The sequence below is a fragment of the Erinaceus europaeus genome, chromosome 8 (genome assembly GCF_950295315.1).
Source record: "Erinaceus europaeus chromosome 8, mEriEur2.1, whole genome shotgun sequence".
In the NCBI taxonomy this organism is placed as follows: domain Eukaryota; kingdom Metazoa; phylum Chordata; class Mammalia; order Eulipotyphla; family Erinaceidae; genus Erinaceus; species Erinaceus europaeus.
The window spans coordinates 67181959-67202332 of record NC_080169.1 but is presented as its reverse complement, the minus strand read 5'-3'; the positions used below and the strand labels follow the sequence as shown (position 1 = coordinate 67202332).

The 20374-nt window shown below is 37.4% G+C and overlaps 1 protein-coding gene across 4 annotated transcripts in view; it reads left to right on the top strand.

The window, feature by feature from the left end:
* Positions 1–20374, top strand: part of CD36 (CD36 molecule) — a 106745-nt gene that overhangs the window by 23823 nt on the left and 62548 nt on the right. For 3 of the 4 annotated variants that reach the window (XM_060196331.1, XM_060196328.1, XM_060196332.1), the window contains exon 1: positions 13344–13491. The exons of the other annotated variant lie outside the window; for it this stretch is intronic. The gene's annotated coding sequence lies outside the window, so the exon portion shown is untranslated. Of the gene's footprint in view, positions 1–13343; positions 13492–20374 lie in introns of those variants that run through there. 4 annotated transcript variants of the gene reach the window in all.

Below are 20374 nucleotides of genomic sequence, written 5' to 3'. Positions count from 1 at the left end.
CATTTTTATATTAAATTTCAGAGTACTCTGAGCAAAATGGGTCATACAAAAAATTGTGGTCATTCAGCTTCAAAAAAAAAATTTTTTTTTTTGGTCATTTTACTCACTCACAAAACACAACTGGCCAATCATAGCATAAGATATTCAGAGAAGGGGGTTGGGGAGAAAGCTCTGTGAACCAGATTTTTCAAATTCCGCCATGTTGTATTATGGGTCCTGGAGTACATCCTGCAGCCAGTCCTCTTGCATTGTTTCTTGTCTCTCAGGGATAGCAGCGCCATCATTTGGGTATTGCCAAACATGACGGGCAGGAAGCCAGACAGGTTTTGAGTAATTCTTTGGAAACACACATGTGAAACCCCTCCCCATGGTCAATAGGGGGTCAGGCCCTTTCCAAATTTTATCGAGTGATCTTTCCATTTAACCTTAACAGCTGGGGGGGTGGATGGTTTTTGCCAATGAAAAATAATAGGAGGTTGGTTCGAGTTTTTTTAAATATTAAAGAGATTTAATGTAGTTAATACTTTTGCCAGCTGGATATTTGGGGGGGTATATTTCCTCTTTTTCTTTATTTAATTGCACCTTAAGGGTTTGATTGGCCCTCTCAACAATGCCTTGCCCTGTGGATTATAGGGAATGCCTGTAATATGAGTAATGTTCCAGAGGGAACAAAAATCTTTAAATGGTTTGCTGGTAAAAGCAGGCCCATTGTCCATTTTAAGTTGAAGAATGTCCATTACAACAAAACAGGAGAGCATATGGCTTATAAGCTTATTTGATCTTTCTCCTGTCTGAGCTGTAGCCCATATAAACTTAGAGAAGGTATTGATTGAGACAAACACATATTTTTGTTTGCCAAAGTTGGGTAAGTGGGTGACATCAATTTGCCAAAGAATGTGGGCTTTTAAGTCTCAGGGGTTGACCCCAAGAATTTGAACAGCAGATGTCTTGATTAGACCTGCACAGGAGGAGCATGTAGCAAGAATTTGTTTTAACTGTGCCAGAGGAGGACTATCAGGAAATCAAGCTCAAAATCCTTTAAAATTAACATGGGTTAGGGAATGAAAATCATCAGGATTAGAAACAGAGGCTAGGAGAATTCCTATGGAGGTGAGGTGGTCAGCTGCAGCATTCCCTTTAGACAGGGGACCAGGAAGAGGGCTGTGTAAATGAAGGTGTTGAACATATAGTGGTTGGGTTTGAGAGTAGAGCATATTTTGAATTTGAATTAAGAGAGGAGAAAGTGGGTTGTCATCAATTCTCACATAAGAACGAGCAGGTCATGGAAGTAAGTTAACAGTATACACACTATCAGAAAAAAGGTTGAAAGATTCTGGTACAGCTTTTTATGCAAGGAAAACAGCATAAAGTTCTTTGTATTGAGGGGGAATTATCAGGAAGCTCAGTAAAGAGGGATTTTGGATATTGCTTTTCTGGATAATATATAAGGGTGGCAGCTCCATTTTTTCCACCATCAGTGAAGATTGTAGGAGCAGAGAGGATGGGATCTCGAGAGAAAAGTTTAGGTACTAGTAGAGGCAAAAGAGATAAAGAAGCTCTCAATATATTAGAAGGAAAATGATATTGTCCTGGAAAACCCATTAAACAATTGATCTTAGACGAGCTCTTTTAAACTTTCTAGCTTCTCCCTAGGCAAAGGCCACTGCTCCACCCAGACAGGCTTGTTAGAAAGCTAATCTAAGCATAGAGTTCTGTTATGAACAGTGGCAGTATTTGGGGTGCTGGTCGAATCTAGAAGTCTTGCAGGAGTGAGTGTGGCACCCTGCAGAGGCATCTGAGGATATTACCACATCAAGATATTCCAGCAAGCCTCTGCCCAATAAATTGGTGCTAATATCAGCTATCAAAGGACAAAAGTGTCCAGTAGTCTCTTCTGGGTCTTCCCACACAAGGGAATCTCCTGTGAGGAAATCTTGCATCAACCCTCCAACACCATGTAAACGTGGTCCTGGAAGGAGTTGCCAACTCTGGGGAACCTCTACTTGCCTTAAAATTGTCTTATCTGCTCCTGTATCAATCAAACACCTAAAAGGAATATTACCAATCCTTACTCTCATAGTAGGGTGACCCCTTTCTAAAACAGGGGTGGTCCACAAAATCTCAGGCTCTGAATCCATGCCTTTCACTTGCTTCAGCCAGCTATTTTTACGCTGGGAGTTCCCACATGCTGTGCACTCCTCCTCCCTCTAACCCTCTGCTATTGTTACATAACGTGGTGGACAGAGTGATGGGTTGGGTCCTGGCCTGGGCTTTTGTTTATGGAAGAAAGGCACAGCGCTGAGCAGGCAACCCACTTGACTCCCTCTTGAAGGCAGGGCTGAAGGATGCCCCACGCCTAGTTTAAATCCCTGTTTAAATCTACATAGGACAGGGGTGTGCCATTTCTATGAAACATGGACCAACAATCTCTCCTTCAATGAAAAACTTTCTGGCATCTATCACAAGGCATTTGGGGCCTCTGGTTCCCTGATTGGAAGCTGGGTCATGGTTTAGTTTCTAGACATTGCCCTTGGCAACCGCACTGAAAGCAAGCCCCCTTTCACTTGTGTGGGGTAGCTTCAAAGGCCCGTGTCATAATGGGTGCCTGATAAGAGCTTTATATAAGCTCCTGTGTCACTAAAATCCAGGTGTCTGGGTGTTCATTTTAAGACAGGCATGCCTGATGGAAGTTCGGAAGTATGCCATCCCAGACAATAGAATGCAGGAGGAGAAAACGGGCATCAGGATTATAAATCTTTCTCTCCAAACCTGATTGGACCCTAGTAATGAATTTAGCTAGGGATTCATCAGGTTCTTGGAGAAGGGAGAGAATGGAGGCTGAGGCTTCTCCCATGGGTGATATTAACCTCTCACATGCTTGTAATGTGCAGAGGCGTACCTGATCAAAATAACCGGGTGGAAAATTAGCCTCTGCCTCTTGAATTCCAGTTCCCAAATGACCCGTTCCAAACAGAGACTCAAAATCCCAGTTAGGCTGGTTCTGACTGTTCCTGCAGGATTGTTGCAGGCACCCATTACCAAAAATGTCTTCCCATAGAAGAAAGAATCGAATCAGGAGGGTAGAACTAACCACGTGTCTCCATTCTTGAGGACTGCCAAGGTTCTGGAGAAGGCTTTGCCAGTTAGAGTCACCCTTCTCCATGGGAGAGGGAGTCCAGGAAGTCCCAGGGGAAATCTCCACGCATCTCCCAAGCTCTATGATCATGGTCATGAGGAACCAAGGTGTGGCCCAGAGCAAAATATTCCAGAGACAGAGAAACTGTCTCATGAAAAAAGAGTAGAGGGTTTGGGAAACCTCTTCATAAGGAGGAAGGTCGCCCATGGAGGAGGGGTCTCAGAAAAAATAATAAGAGGATAAAAAGAATCACAGTGCCTTTGTAAAACACAAGGCTGCAGAGAGCCAAGCGGCGTATACTTATATGGGGGATGGGCAGGTTAGGCCCCATGTTGGTGCGCCAGATGCCGGGCTAGTGTCGCAGGAGAGAGAAGAGACCAGGAACTCGTGGCTGAGTGGGAATGCAATGCAATGCCTTTATTGATCATAGATGATAACTTTATATCTTTTGAAACAGAAGTGGCAGGTCAGAAAAGGAAATGGCTAGGAGAGTGGGTGGAGAAAAGAAAAGAGCACAAAGGTAAAAAGCTTCCATAGCAGCTGTTGTGAAGGTTCTAACCAATGGGATAAAACAATACCCTGAAGGCAGGGCAAATCTTAGGCAAAACAATGATTATGTAAATAGACCACAGCATCAGGCAATGCAGGGGACCTGGCGTAAGGACCAACAACCTTTTTTGGTACAATTCTAAACGGGATAGTTATCCTGATTTCTTGCTTTCCTATAACTTGTTTATAGAACTGCATCATGTTGTACTTTTTAATGAACAGTTCTTTCCTAGAGTGGTCAAGTAAGGTCCTGGCCATATCATTGTTTTCCTTCATTTGAACTACTGTCTTCAAAACATTTACTCTTGTGTAAGTCCATTCATCAAGAAAAGATTCTTCCAGTACCTAGTTTGCTAGAATTCTGAAGCTGTTGGTGGAAAAGACATAATAGTATGGACTTTCACTAAAAATTGTTTCACAGTGCATTCCTCATTTGTTGAACCTCTAGTTCTTATGCCAGAATATTTCTCACTCAATATCTCCATTGGTATTGTTTGATAGTATGGTAAAGGAAGATGGGTAAATTGTTTGGAGAGTATATAGAGAGGAGATCTGAGGGCCAGATGGTGGCTCACATACTACGATGTTTAAGACCCATGTTCAAGCCCCCAGTCCCTACCTACAGAGAGAAAGCTTCACAAGTGGTGAAGCAGGGCTGCAAGTGTCTCTCTCCCTCTCCATTTCCCCCTTCCCTCTCAATTTCTGGCTGTCTTTATCCAATAAATAAAGATGATTTTAAAAAGAGAGATGTTATTGCAATTTTTACATCTTTTAATGATACTCAGCCAATTGAAACTTGATTTATGTACAACTCCCTTCTAGCTTACTGATTATATCTAGGATTTTGGAATAGATTTTTTTTTTCTTGTTGACTTTCTGCTTCAGTTTTAAATCTTCAGATCAATGTTTTTAGGGTAACTAGCAATTATTAGTATTAGTCCATTTGCTTTAGGAGTATAAACTTGTTTTTCTCTCTTACTTAAATTTTTGGATAGAACACCTGTTCTTTTTTTTGTACATTTTTTGTGTTTATTTTAATGAAATTTCAAATGTAAAGGAAAGGAAAGTATGCTTAAGCTGCTACGTATATATTCTCTATAGGCCAGTCTTTTTTGCATATATATATATAATATTTATTTTGCTAATGCAATATAATGTAGTATAATATAAATAATATACTATTTAATGGTTGAAGAACTATTTGGGATATGTTCAGGAGAGCATGGAGATGACCTTGTTTTCAAAGATGTTGTGAAAATACTCCATGACTTCCATTACTTGTACCTTCTAGTACAAAATGGGTCTGTGCATGTTAAAATTGTACAGGAACATGCTGGGGGTGGCCCTGTCTCTACAGATTAGCAGGGACTCAGTGCCCTCTGAGGCATGGAGGGCCAGTGGGGCCAATGCTTTGTCCACCTTGGGGACCACATGGGGGGGGGCACTGGCAGATGTTGTCCCTACTTCACAGGCTGGAGAAGATGTCCTCTGGGTAATACTGATGCACCACCATTTCAGTTCCCTAGTAGACGGAGCACTTGGTAATGTAGAGTGGGCCAGGTGGCTGCTTCTCTAGCACAAATGTCCATCAGTACATCTGGAATCTCATTTTTCATAGCAATCACAGACAGCTGATATTGTGCAGAAGCATATGTCATCCAGATCGTTACACTCATGAGAATGTCGTGATGGGGAGGCACAGAGTGGAGTTGCTGTCCTGTGGCACACTGTGGGCATCCCCTGCCCCTAGGAACCCTTATGGATAGATGCATTGAGTGGGCCAGTGTGGTCAGGTCTCAGGGCACCACCAGGGCCACATGCATCTGTGTCCACAGGGATTACTGCCAGGTGTCTTCCCTCTGATACAGGATGGAGGATTTCACGGTTGTGTGGCTGCTCATTCAACAGCATTTCCAGTGGCTAGGAGTTCCTGGTGACATCCTGGAATGTTATCCAGAGGACTTTTCACCAGCAAGGATACCTCTCCTCTGCTGGCTCCTTCTCAGCTACATATACTTGTGGACCAGCTGATCTGGGTCTCCTCAGGCATCTGCTCCAAATGGAAGGACTCACATGTCCCATTATTCCACTGAGAACGTATCCACCCATGAGGCTGTTGCTGGGCCAGCCTAGAATCAGTGACCTCCTGTCTCTGCTGGTGGCTCTTCTGGACCACTCCAAGCAGGCAGACACCCACAGGCTATGCAGGGGCACAGAATGTTTGATCCCGAAGTTGTATTTAAACTATGAGTTAGAGATGAACAAGACATTGGAGCATGAGTACAGCTGTCATGTCTGCCTCCTGCGTTCCCTTCTGAGTGTGGCTGCAGTTCCCAACAGAAGCCTGCAAAAGAGCTCCTCCCATGTGTCCTCTCATCAGAATCAGCTATGTCCCGAGACGATCCTTCCATGCTTTTTGGACTTGTGGAGCTCCAGCTTACTAAACTAACTCTCTACCATTGTACTATCACTCTGTTAGGCTTCTGACCACAGGTTTTTCTTCTCCTTTGAATTCCACTGCTGAGTATCTTAGGCCCAGGCCCTGATCCTGCTGGCTTCTTGCCATAGTTTTTTATTTTCCTTCAGATTCCACTGATGAGTGTCTTAGACCCAGGGCTTGGTCCAGTTGGCTTATGGCCACAGGGTTTCCTGCTAATTCCAGTAATGTATATCAAAGGCAGTGGTCATGGTCGAACAAGGCCACTGAGGTCACAGAGCCCCTGCCCCACCCTTTTCCCCAGCCAGTCTTTATATTTTCTTCTGCATGCAAATGGTACCTTCACATCAAACCAGTCATAGGTTATTGACATGTTTTTTTTATAGCTATACCAATTACAATGCTAAATGCCTTATATAATTATCTAATGTTGCTGAGAATTCTACTTCCTTATGCTTGTTTTCAAGGAAACATTAAGGATCTAAATATTCCTTGAATTTATTTTTGGGATATCAGTTCCCTCAGTTTTTTATTAGCTTTCTCAGTCTCTCATTTCAAATAGATTTATATCATATGATTATTCTTTCATGATTTATAGCTTTTTTATAGCACAACAAAATATTATTGTGAAGAATTAATCCATGTATTTTTAAAATTTTTCTATTATCTTTATTTATTGGGTAGACACAGCCAGAAATTGAGACAGTTGGGGAGATTGAGAGGGAGAGAGAAAGAGAGACACCTGCAGTACTGCTTCACCACTTGCAAGGCTGTCCCCCTGCATGTGGGCACCAGAGGCCCGAACCCAGGTCCTTGAGCACTGTAACATATGCTCAACCGAGTGTGCCACCACCCGGTTCCCCATGTGACTTTTGTTCTCAATCTCTTTATTCATTTTTCATACTGCAAAATAGCCAGCTATAAATTGGGGAAGGACTTTTACTATCAACAAAGAATAGGTATTATTGTATAACTCAGTTTTTAAAAAGTTTTGCAAAGTAGATTAGATCAGCTTGAGACAGATGTTCTCAAAATGTATTTAAAGGTCAGTAAAGGGAGTCTAGGAATTTAAATATGCATGTGTCCCCCAATAATATTTTGAACTGTCCTATCATGCTCTAATTCCTGAAGCCTACTCCCTTGCAGCTCTGACATGTGTGAGTATGAAGACATCAAAGATAACAAGAGTCAGAGAACATCACATAGGCTGAGGAGCTGGGTAATGATGCACCCACATATGGCCACATGTTATAAAATACAAGGAACTACGGTCAAGGCCTCAGTTCCCACCTACAGGGGGAAGTCATGAAAGATGAGGCAGTGTTGCTAGTGTCTCTTATTTCTTTCTCTCTTTGGCAAATAATACTTCCTTTATTGTTTTTATTCCAAGACTAGTTTTTAATTCTTATTTGTGATAATAGTGGGTTACAGTATTGTAGGATTACAGGTTACAGATCCCTACCAAACCTACCACCATGGATCTATGTCCCCACCTACCCACATCCCAAATGTAAGCACCTTAGTTTTCACAAGTCTTAGAGACAATGTGCTTGCTTTTGTTTTCCGTTGTTTTTTTTCAAGTTTCTATGTATCAGTCCTCTAGATTCCACACATGAGTGCAATATGAAAGTTGTCTTTCATCCCTTTACTTATTTCTGTAAGCACAATCACCTCCAGTACCATCTGTTTTGTCCCAAAGGGAATGATATTATAATTTTTGATTGCAGAGTAGTATTCCATAGAATATATATCCTACAATTTCTTTAACCAGTCATCTGTTTCCGGATATTTCAGCTTTCACTCTTTGGCCACTCTTCTCCTCTATCTTCTACTTCCCTCTTGTTTTCTTTAAGTCTCTATCCAATAAAGAAGTAAATAACATATATATTCATAAAGAAAAAAAGAAATATAGGGTATATGTACTGCATAGGTAGCTATGGTCAGAAGTAAAATTATAGAACATTTTAGACCTGAACACACCCAGTGTCTTAGAAGTCTGTGTGAATTAGATGAGAAAAAAAGTTGTTATCTAAAAAATGTCCTTGACTAGGAGAACATAAAGTTAAAGTCACATATTTGGTGAGGGTGTGCTCTAAGTTATCATCTCCTCCTTTGAATATAGTACCTATTTTGAAAAATACAGTTGAGCTTTAAAAATGAAATAAGAAACCCAGTAGGTAATGCAGTGGGTAGAGTATTAGAAGTGGGATAAGTGAGAAAGGAAGACTTTGCTTTATTATTGTTTAGTCCAATTGAACCAGAGAGAAGAAGAAAAGTCTCCAGGATACACTAAAGCAAGGGTTACATATGGGGAAGGTATACTATTCTTAAGTTGTACTATGTCTGGCAGAATTAGTGGAACTCAGAAATAAATATGGTCAGAATGCATTATATTTGGTTGGCACCCATTTGAGATATTCAAGAGACTTTGAAAATGAGAAGAACAAAGGAAATAAAAATAAGTACTTCTGAAAAGGCAGCTTCTTTGAAGTAGTATTACAAAGTGCACTATTCATACATTAAGAATTTCATGGAAAAAAGTTAAAAGCAAACAAGGACTGGCTGATAGGTCAGGTAGCTTTCAGAATGTACAACTTGTATGCCTGGACCCCAGAGACACAAGTTCAATTCCTAGTACCAGCTTATTCCAGAGCTAACAAATTCTCTGATAACTCATTCTCCCGCTTTTTTCTCTCTCTCTTGTCTCTGAATAAGCATTAAAAAATAGTTATTTTAAAATATCTTTTCTATTATTTTAAACGAAAACAAGTTGCCTTCATTTAATTCTTTAGAGTGTATTACTTACAATTTCCATACTGTGAATTATTATTTGTATAACCTCAGGTTTCTTATTTTCTTTTTTTAAAGTTTCTGCTTTATTTTTTATTTTTGTTATTATTTTTATTTGTTTCTGAGATAGAGACAGCCATAAATTAAGAGGAAGGGGGAAACAGAAAGGGAGAGTGACAGATACCCTTGCAGACCTGCTACATCACTCGTGGAGCTTTCCCCCTGAAGCTGGAGACCAGGACTTGAACCCAGGTCCCTGCACATAGTAAAATGTGCACTTAGCCAAGTGTTCTACCACCTGGCCCCTTTCTTATTTTCTTCTCCTTGAACATCAGCATTTGTTTCCTATCACTTCATAAAGTTTCAGTAAGGTAATCTATTATATTCATGGCAAGAGACACAAAAATATACTGAGAGCTTTAATTTTATTTTCAAGATTTTTTAAAAGCTTAACATAGAGAGAGAAGAAGACCAGAGTAGTGCTCAACTCTGGGTTATGGTGGTGGCAGGGACTGAGGCTGGAACTTTGGAGTCTCAGGCATACTACCACTGTGCTCTAACACATAAATTTATTCCCCGGCTTTACTAAGATCTTTGAAAACTTTATATTCTTTAACAATAAAACAAAGAAGGATGTAAATGTCATAAGAATTTTTGTTTTGATATAGTCTGATAAGATTTTGACTGAAAACTATTAATGTGGCATATTGCTTAACTATATGCACATCACACACACACACACACACACACACACACACACATATTGCTAAGTTAGGTATTTGTTAAGTTACCAAGTGATAAAGCAAAGATGCTTGAATAGTGAAGTCGGAATGTTTTATCTCCTTTTATAGCATTAAGTAACATTTAATGCTTTCAAATATACTTTTAGTTCTTTTTTAAAAATATATTTTTATGTACTAATGATTAGAGACAGAGAGAAATTGAGAAGGGAGTGGGGAGATAGAGAGGGAAAGGGACAGAGAGACTCCCGCAGCTCTGTTTCACCACTTAAGAAGCTTTCCCCCCTGCAGGTGGGACCAAGGGCTTGAACCTGGGTCCTTGTGTACTGTAATGTTGACTGCTTAACCAAGTGTGCCACCTCCTAGCCCCTATATTTTCAGTTCTTTAAAATTAAATGAATCATCCTTTAGAACATGGAAAACATTCAACTAACTTAAAATAATTTTAATACTATATTTTTGAATCTGCCACAACTTTTCATGTCTTTATCTTTCTAAGATGGAGAATTATCATCAGGTACTAGCTCTTATTCCCATTGACCAATACATGGTAGTTGACCTCTGCTTCATACTTGAAGCAGGAGCTGGGATATTTGTTCTAGCTATAGAGCTTGCAAGAACAAGGTGATGGTGCACCTGGTGGAGAACACATGTTGCAGTACACAAGGACCCAGGTTCAAGCGCCCACTCCCCACTGTTTTTTTTAAGATGTACCTATTTATATATATGAATGAGAGACCAGAAAAATTCTCAGGTCTAGCACATATAAGAAGAGCCTTTTGAGTTTCACACATATGAATCCTGTACTCGAGTACTGAAATATCTCTTGGGCTTATCTAAATACCTCAGCATTTATTGAATTTTTCAAAAATTTCTATGGCAGTTGCTTCCTTTATAAAAAGGTAGCTGCAAATATTCTGGAGACTTAAATTGTGATATGTAGAAACATTTGACAGGACATCTGAAATGTTGTAATATGTTAACAAGTATTTGCTTATTCCATTATCCTCTCCTATAACTTTTCTTTTTTTAACCAGTGCAGTGCTTACCTCTGGTTTATAGTGGTATGGGGAATTGAACCTGGAACTTCAGAGCCTCAGGCATGACAGTCTGTTTGCATAACCGTTATTCTATCTTCCCCCACCTTCCTATAACTTTTCTTATTGCCTCCTTATCTCTTATGAACGAGAAGAAAAAGATGATATGATAGGAGCTAGACAGTGGTACATGTGGTTGAGTGCATATATTACTATGCTCAAGGGCCAATGTTCAAGCCATACTTTGGCATTCTCAGTCTGAACCTAAGAGAAAATATGTAAAAAAAATTAATTGGATAAATTAGAAATGTAATTGGAAAAAGAGAGAATATTCTAGTTAATGGTTTTTGTTGTTGTTTGTTTGTTTTCATTTTAAATGCATTTAGGGGAATTTTGAACAAGCATTTCCTGTTCCCTGAGTTTTAAGACTCATTTGTCAAATTAAAATGATTAGATGATTCTTAAGATTCCTTCAATTTCTGCAACATGAATGTCATGATTGAGGGAGGAAAAGGCTTGTCATACTTAGAAGTGGGTGAAAGGTTTTTGAAGCAAGAGTCATAGCTATTTATATCTGATAAATGTGAATGTTCTGAGAGGCCGGTATAGACTTCATGGTCTTTTACCCTAAATATTTATGTGTATGAGTTAAATATCTATAATATGAGTTTCTAAAGGGTAGGCATTGCTAAGCTATATAAGCCAATTTGAATACACAATTATAGGCTTAACTTAGTCAATACTAGAAACCTCAACAAATTACACCAGAGTCAAAAATTTATCCTCCTAAATATGTACAAAGAAAACTCAATTAAGTTGATTTCTGACTAAAGCAATTAGTAATGGATAGGAATTCAATCTGTTCTGTCCACCCAACAAAATAAAGCTCTCTGTCCTTTTTAGATATCACTAAATTTTTGTATACATTTTATATAATACAGATTTCAATGTACCTTCTAAAGATAGGCAAGGAATCAAGAATGCTCTGAAATTAATTGAGTCATTTCTTTTTTAACTAATTAATATTTATTAAAATTTTTGATAGGACAGAAAGAAATTGAGAAAGGTGGAGGAGGTAGAGAAGGACAGAAAAAGGAAATCTCCTGTAGCATTGTTTCACCCCTTGTGAAGCTTTCCCCCTGAAGGTGGGGTCAGGGAATTGAACCTGGGTCCTTGTGCTTGCTAACATGAGGTATCAACCAGCTGCACCATCATTGGGCTCCTAATTGAATTGTTTCTGAGATGAGACTAGGCAAATGGGTTTGTTAGAAGTTTTTTTTTTTATTCTCTTATTTAAGAACATGTAGCTAGCCAGTAATATTTCTAGTGAGTTTAAAAATCTCTAAAGCCATTTATTTCATAATATAAAACTCCCAATTTTAAAATGTAAAGTGAATTGATAGTCTTGGATTGCATATTAAATATATAGCTCTGGAATGAATGTTAAGAACCATGATAGTTGTCCATTTTGAGATAGTAGAATAAAAGTACTTGGAGCCAGGTGCTAATGCACCTGTCTTAGTGCACCTGTTATAATGTGTGAGGACCCAGGTTCGAGTTCCTGGTCCCCACCTGCAGTGGGATAGCTTCACGAGTGGTGAATCAGGGCTGTAGGTGTCTCATTGCCTCTTTCCTTTCTATCACCCACTTTCCTCTCAATTTCTGGCTCCTTCTACCCAATAAATAAATGAAAGTAACAAAAGAAAATTAAAAAATAAAAGAACTTGGCACTCATATTCTATTTTTAATTAGTAAATTGATTTTTATAAAAGAGGAAAGAAAAAAATAGAGAGAGAGAGAGAAAGAAATAGAGAATGAGAATGTTGCTCAATTCTAACATATATTGGTGCCCAGAATTGAATCTATGATCTCTGGGACCTTATACATAAAAATTGATATTTTAGCATGGTAAGCTGTCTCCCGACCCCACACTTTTTATCTTAGACAATTTACAGAAAATTTCACAGTAGGAATCATATATTTGTTCTCCGCGTGACAGAATTTTAAACTCATACATTAAATTAATATTGAGTATGAGCATCAATTTTCATCTACATTATTCACCACATAGTTATTGCCTTAAATTATCTGGAAAAATTCCTGTTTTTTTCTTAATTTGTATATATTGCATTGACTTTCTTTTTAGTTTTTAATCTCATGGATTGCATATATACCTTTTAGTACACCTACACATAGCCTTACTTTTTTTTTTTTTCCCCTCAGTGGTACAGAATACCTTAACTATTGTAAACTTGAACAGAATTGTTTTCTACAAGGTCTGCTCAACATTCATTGATGTGATGCTTCATTTCTTACCTTAAAGACTAGTTTACATTTTTTTTATGTGGCTCCTAGAGGAACTGTAATGTCTATAACAAAGATGCAGGGTGACAAGAATCAGGGGAATTGCTAAGAGAAAATAAATAGTGATATCCCCTGAGAAAGGAGCTGCCTCTGTGTTCTTTTAAACGTCACAGAGTAATTGTTTTTTTTTTTTTTTTTTTTAAAGAGAGAGTCAGAGTGAAGAGCAGCTCACTTTCGAGCTGGAGAGGTAGCAAATACAGACTGCAGAGTTTACTTTGGTTTAGGAATCCTACTGCCTCACTGGAGTGTCAATCAAAATTCCACAGCCATTCTTGGATATTTGGAGGTGTGGCTGACAGATGTACAGCAATGATTTGACCCAGCACTTGGGGCAAACACAACCAGAGTCATCAGTGTTAATTCTGAGGTCTTCCAACCAACACTTAGAAAATGTGCTAACATTGATGACCCGGTACATTTTCGTCGGACATCTAACTGGTAATTACTCCTATGTAATCGGTGTGTAGTTATCTAGTCTAATAATGGAGATACCTAAAATACTAAAATATCTTATTTTGACTTTAGTCTTTCTCTGTTCTTGTCCAGTTTATGCTAAACTTATTTTTTTTTCTTTCAGGAAATAGAGAATATATCAAGTATTATAAAAATTCAGATACCTAGTCCAGAGTTTTTAATAAGTTGTATCTCAAAGAAAGTGGAAGCAGTTAACCAGTTATAGACATTTAGTAGGTATTACTGTCAGGAATAATAAAATACTAAATGGTAAAAGGATATTTAAGAATGCTTGAAGTTATTGAAATTCTTCAGCGCACATATACAAAAACAAGGAATATCTTGAGCAAAATACTAAAAGTGCACAGTCAGGTGATTTGTCAGTCTTAAGAAAGTACATATCCTGAAAGACCATTAAATCCTAGATGACCACTTATTACTTGCAGATGTAATTATAATCACTTTAATTATGTAAATTATGTACTCTCTTCTTTCAAGACTGGAAGATAGCCTGTTTGTCTTTCCAGCTTTTGAAGAAAAAAAATTGTACTTCTTTTTATAATCAAGAGTCATCAGTAGAGGCCAGAGGCAGTTTCCATTGCTGCATTCCTCACATAGCTCTAGTCAGTGGTGGCTTCTGTGACTTGTTTGAGAGGTGACTTTGCAACTTTATCTCACTTAGACTGGAGATTTGTGTACCTAACTTGGACTTCTGAATCTTTGATAAAACTAAACTAACTAGATAAAGGTATTAACATTAAAAATTGACCACTAAATTAAAGGCAATTTTTCAAGCTAAGACTGCATAGAAAAGTACTGGAAAGCATTAAAAAAAAAAGATGTTAGAATTAGTTAAGATTTTTCAGATTACAGACATATTCATTTTATAGGTCACAGGTAAGTATTTTTATCAGTAACTTTATTTCTTTTCCTAGCCTGCATTGTGGATGCCATGTTCTGTATATATATATATATATATAATTTTTATGCCTTACCCTTTATTTCACATGATTATCTTAATTATAGGAAACTTGAAATTTTTAAAATAGAGCCTTAGAAACAATGGTTTACCTTAACTGTGCAAAGATAGGGGACTGAAATGACAGGAAAACATAACTACACAGCTATTCTGGGAAGCTTGCTGTACCTTAGACTTACATAATTAGACATCTAGGTAGTTAATATTATTTAATCATTCTAGATCAGTAGCAATTAAATATTTCAACTCAAGATTACAAGTAATTAATGATTTATAATTATAACTATATGCTACCTAAATACACACTAATTTGAAAGCAAATTTAAATCATACGTAGTAATACTATTGAACGGATAAATAACTATACTAAGAGACAAGGATTTTATGAATTTTTATAATTTATATAAACAGCTTTGTCTTCAGAGAGTTGTATTATGTGATGCTTCTTGTTTTTTCATCCTGTAATTATATTTCTGCTTGACACATGAATGAATGGTACTGACTATTTTACACCTAATTCTAGCCACTTGCACTTTGAAATATAAGTTAATTCCACAATAAAGTAAATAACTTAAATGAGTAAATTAAAGGAACATCAACATAGGGGACATTTTGCAGTGGCCTCTTCCCTACTATATAATCATAGAACTGAGTTTGGTGCTACAGATTTTCATACTTCTCCCTTAAGGACAACATAAGATCACTGGACTCCTAAGTATCTGAAGTCTATGGAGTCTAGGGTTGCTTAGAAACTCAGTGACTATGGGCTTGCTATGGCAACTCAATTTATCAGTGAATGCAAATCTAACTTATCTGGCTTTGTGCCAAATCTACATATTCTGCTGGTATAAAATTCAGGTTAGTTGCTCTATTGTGTCAGTATTTTTAATTATTTACACAATTCAATTGAGTAAAATTTACAATTTACAGAGGTTTGAAAATACCTATTTAAAATATATGGCAACTAGCTGAAAATTAAGCTTAAATTTACTATATATATGGTTTCAGCTATTTTAAATTTATTGCATCTGCTGGTTACTATCCTATTGCCTAAAATCGCTTATGTGTACAGAATTTCTTTTAAATTAAAACCTTGTGAGAGCAAGACATATAATCTATGTGATAATAGACACAGTAAATTTGATTTCTATTAATAGTAATTTCCAGATCATCTGTAAATTTTAAGTACATGTAGTATATGGGGCACATTTCAGTCATTGTATTTATGCTATTAATTCCTTATTCATATGTAAATGTAGTAAGTATACCACTACATTATTGCTCCGTAAGATCTTTTGACCTATGTTATACGCTATGTAATATGACACTCAAATATATGGAAACTTAAATTACTTGAAAGCCATATCTTTGAATTAATGGAAGAATATCAGTTACTTGCTTTTTATTCTTTTATTACCTGATATTTATATGTATATATTAAAATGTTTTGCCCTTCTGACTTGAGAATTGTTCTAAGATATCAGTACCATCTATATCTCTTATATTTGTGTTACATATAAACTAATCTTTGTTCCTCTTTATAAGCAAGGATTGTGTTTATTTTATCCTCTTATTGATTCCATTTGTGCGTGTTTATCACAGTAAATAGCAGAGGTAGAGATAGTAGTCTCTCCTGAGACAAGACAGCAACCAGGTTCTATTTATTATCCTTTTCTCCTGGGTTTTGGCATGCATGCATTTTGTTTGTATATTTAAGAGATCATCATATTAAAGTTTCTCTTAAGAGAAAAACAACCTAATTCAGGTTTCTTCTCTCTTATTTTTTAAATGTGGTTTTGGAGTCTGAACTCTAGATCTTAATTGTGAGTTATACATGCTTCTTTTAAATGTAGACTATGATACTCAGAGTTTTGTTTCTTCAATACAAATTCAGCAAGTTGTTGAGAACCTATTGTATATTGGAAATATTTTAAAGTCTGGGGCTGTAATAAGCTTGAACAACACAGTTCTCTGTGAATGCATTGAAGGGAGTTCATTGTGACCTACTTTTCACAACTCATGAATAGCCAGTCAATGATGAATTATTTTCTTTTTTCTTAATTTTATTTATTTTATTTTTGAGACAGAGAGAGAGAGAGAGAGAGACAGAGAGAGAGAGAGGAGAGACAGAGAAAAGACCAGAGCATTGCTCAGCTCTGGCTTATGGTGGTGTGGGGGATTGAACCTGGAACTTTTGGAGCCTCAGGCATGAGAGTCTGTTTGCATAAACATTATGCTATCTCCCCCACCCCATAATGATGAATCAATCACTTCAAATGATAACTTATTAGGAAGTTTTCTGAAAACATGTAGGTGAACACAATATATTTTGGTAGTACTTTATTTGTGCTTTATATCATAGCAACATTTCATTTGTTGCATATAATACAGAAAACATATTCAGTATCTTTCATTATTAACTTTTAGAAACACATAAGTCATATTTCTTGATCATACTTAATGAGTTAGAGAAAACTTTCATTATATGTTTTAGTTTAAAATATATGTGACCTAAAGTCTATATTTTATTTAATCTCAGAGTATCAGTTTAGGGGCTTTCAACTCAAGCTAGCTAAAGCAAGAGGTAGATTTTCTCTTTATCCTATATAATTGGAAATTCCAATGTGATTTTTAGGCAAAGTTGTATTAAAATGTAGAATTTTAATTAACTTTGTTTTCACTTCCCTTAAGGTACTGAAGTTGACTTTCTTTAAAGTTTTAAGATGCATCCCACAGCATGGGCACAGTACTTTTTCTTCTTCTCCTCCTCCTCCACCTCGTCCTCCTCCTCTTCCTTCTTGTTCTTTTTATTGATTTAATAATCATCAACAAGACCATAGGATAAAAGGGATACAATTCAAACAATTCCCACCACCAGAGTTTTATATCTTATCCCTTCCATTGGAAGATTTCTTGCTTTTTATCCCTCTGGGAGCATGGACCCAGGATCATTATGGGGTGCAGAAGGTGGAAGGTCTGGCTTCTGAAATTGCTTCTCCACTGGCCATGGGCATTGGCAGATCTATTCGTGCTCCCAGACTGTTTCTGTTTTTCCCTAGTGGGGCAGGGGTCTGGAGAGGTGGGGTTCCAGGGCACATCAGTGAGGTAATCTGTCCAGTTAAGTCAGGTTGGCATTGTGGTAGCATCTGCAACTTGGTGGCTGAAAAAAGCATTAAGATATAAAACAGAACAAATTATTTAATAATCAAGAACCTAAAGGTAGTACTATAGCAGATGAGATTTGGGGTCTTCATTTTGGAAAAAGCTAGTAGGTCTGTTTTAGATATATTCCAAGGGCCTCATGACTTTACTAATTTTTGCCTTAGCCTGATAGCTAACATGTAGGTAGACCAAAGGCACTGTCTGGGGAGCTGGTGTCAGAATTTGAACTAGGAAAGCTGTGTCAGGGAAGAGAGTATCTCCCAATTATGGGAAAGTATATAAATATTGTTAACTGTAAACCCCATTGATTCGAGCTGGGGCCCATGTTCAGCACAAGAGCCTGTGCAGCCTCCACATCCATGCAAGTCTGGGCTCACATTCTGTGGTCATAGATAAGAACATGTTAGGCTGCACTCACTGTAGGACCTGTCTTCCTCTAGTGGCAGAGTGTGCCTACGTAGGCATCCTCCCTTTGGAGAATGGGGCAGTCCCCACCAATGTTGACCCCCATTGAGAGCAAGGTGGTGAAGAGGCCCATAAGAGGGTCCACTATGCTATTCCTGATGGGGATGTCCAGTGACAGTGGGGAGAGGGATCTGCTAGAGGTCTAGACCCATCATGTCTATATGAGAATCCCAGTATTCCCTGACTAGGGACCTGGATGACCCAGTGGCCCAGTAGTGACCAAAAAAAAAAAATCATTAAAATATTCCAGTCTCTTGCCTTGCAGTGATTGAGGGAAGTGAATAGGAAGTTGATGAGGAGGTTACCTAGGTCTAAGTAGAAACTATTTGATTAAGTACTTTGGAGTACCTAATGTAAAAAGTGTCTTTTTAGGTCTTTCTATTTGTTTGCTGTACTTATTAAGTCACTACTATTGTTCATTTTTACATTAAGGTATATACTTTCTCTTACCTTATGGATACGTGTGCATATATGTTCTGTCTCATGGGCCCTGATCTATATCTACATTCTGTGGCTTTGTTAGGAAGTGCACTACCCGATATAGAATTGAGGAGTCCCATGAACTAGGAAAGGTCTCACCAGAGTACTGGAGCTGAAGGATTGACATTCAATGTATGGAGTCTCTGGACACAATCCAAGTTGAAACTTACAGAGTTGATACTGATTCCATTGATTTGGTTGAGCTCAGCATTTTCCTGTTGTTATACACTGATGATAAGGTGGAGGGAGACATAATAGTAGAAAGATTAATTCATACCAGTGTTGAACAAAGGAAAAGAGCTTTTGTGAGTCCTGAGTAAAGGGGAAAAAAGTATTTAATGTAGCACTCCCTATTGAATTAAATAAAGAAAAATATTAAATTGAGCATAGATTGTTTCAGAGGCAATATTGTGCCAATATGTTTAATAAATCAAAATACTAAGTCATTTTTAATTACTCATTCTGAACTCATTATTATAGTTCTTAAAAGTATAGTTAATCAGTTAAAATGGCCAAATTTAGTCAAACTTTTTGTCTTTAGATAAAAAGTGAAATCAACAGCATAAGAATCACAGTTCAAGCCCCGGCTCCCCACCTGCAGGAGAGTCGCTTCACAGGCTGTGAAGCAGGTCTGCAGGTGTCTATCTTTCTCTCCCCCTCTCTGTCTTCCCCTCCTCTCTCCAGTTCTCTCTGTCCTATCCAACAACAATGACATCAATAACAACAACAATAACTACAGCAATAAAACAAGGGCAACAAAAGGGAATAAATAAATAAAATAAATATTTAAATATTTATAGAAGTGATTTTTAAAAAAGTGAAATCAGTGTTAAAGAGCATGTCTCAATATCCATAATTAGAAAATTTCTAAAAATGTATTGTTTAGGAAGTTAATTCCTTTCAAAACAAAAAATATCTCCTTATTTTTCTCCTTTTCTCTTTTTTCTTTTTCACTTTCTTTCCACCAGGGTAATGGATAGGGGCTTGGTGCCTGCAGGATGGTATCACCACTCGCAGTAGAAAGTTCTTTTCCCTTTTTTTTTTTTCCATTCCTTAAATAGACAGAGAAAAATGGGGTAGAGAAGGAGAAAAAGAAAGAGCTGTAGCACTACTCCACATTCCTGAAGCTTCCTCCTTGCAGGTGGCCACCTGGAGTTAAACCAGGTCATTATAAATGGTAATGTGAACTTTCCTGGCAGCACTACTACCTGGGTTCTAACAGAAATATCCCATAAACAATAAGTGAGTATACCCATAAAAGTGTTAAGGACAAAATTAACTCATGGTTTCTGCTAACTTAAAGATAACTGTGTTTTTGTAAGTATAATTGCAATAACTTAATTTGGACGAGATTCCAAATTTGCATAGCTAAAACTAAGTATTATTTTAAAATATATTAGCAAGTTAAAAGTGAGATGTCAGTTATTCAAAGAGAAAGCAGCAGAACAGATAAATTTGGGATAACTATTTTAGAAGTAAAAATTGAAACAGTGGTTTGTGAAAGAAAAATCTATACTGAAGATTTTTATAAAAAATAACTGCAACAACCTCACTGATAATGTGGGTTAAATATAAATTTTGAGCTGTAAGAAATGCTATTGTTTCCATATTTTATTGACTCATTTCACCTCCACATGTTTCTCAGTGTAATCTTCCTTTCTTCAACCTAAATGGTTACCGTATTTTCCCTGAGGAGTTGTAGAAATGAGAGGAAAAACAGGCCTTGCAGTGATCTTGGATCATGTCCAGAATATGTTTTTAGTCCTTGAAATACATGGACTT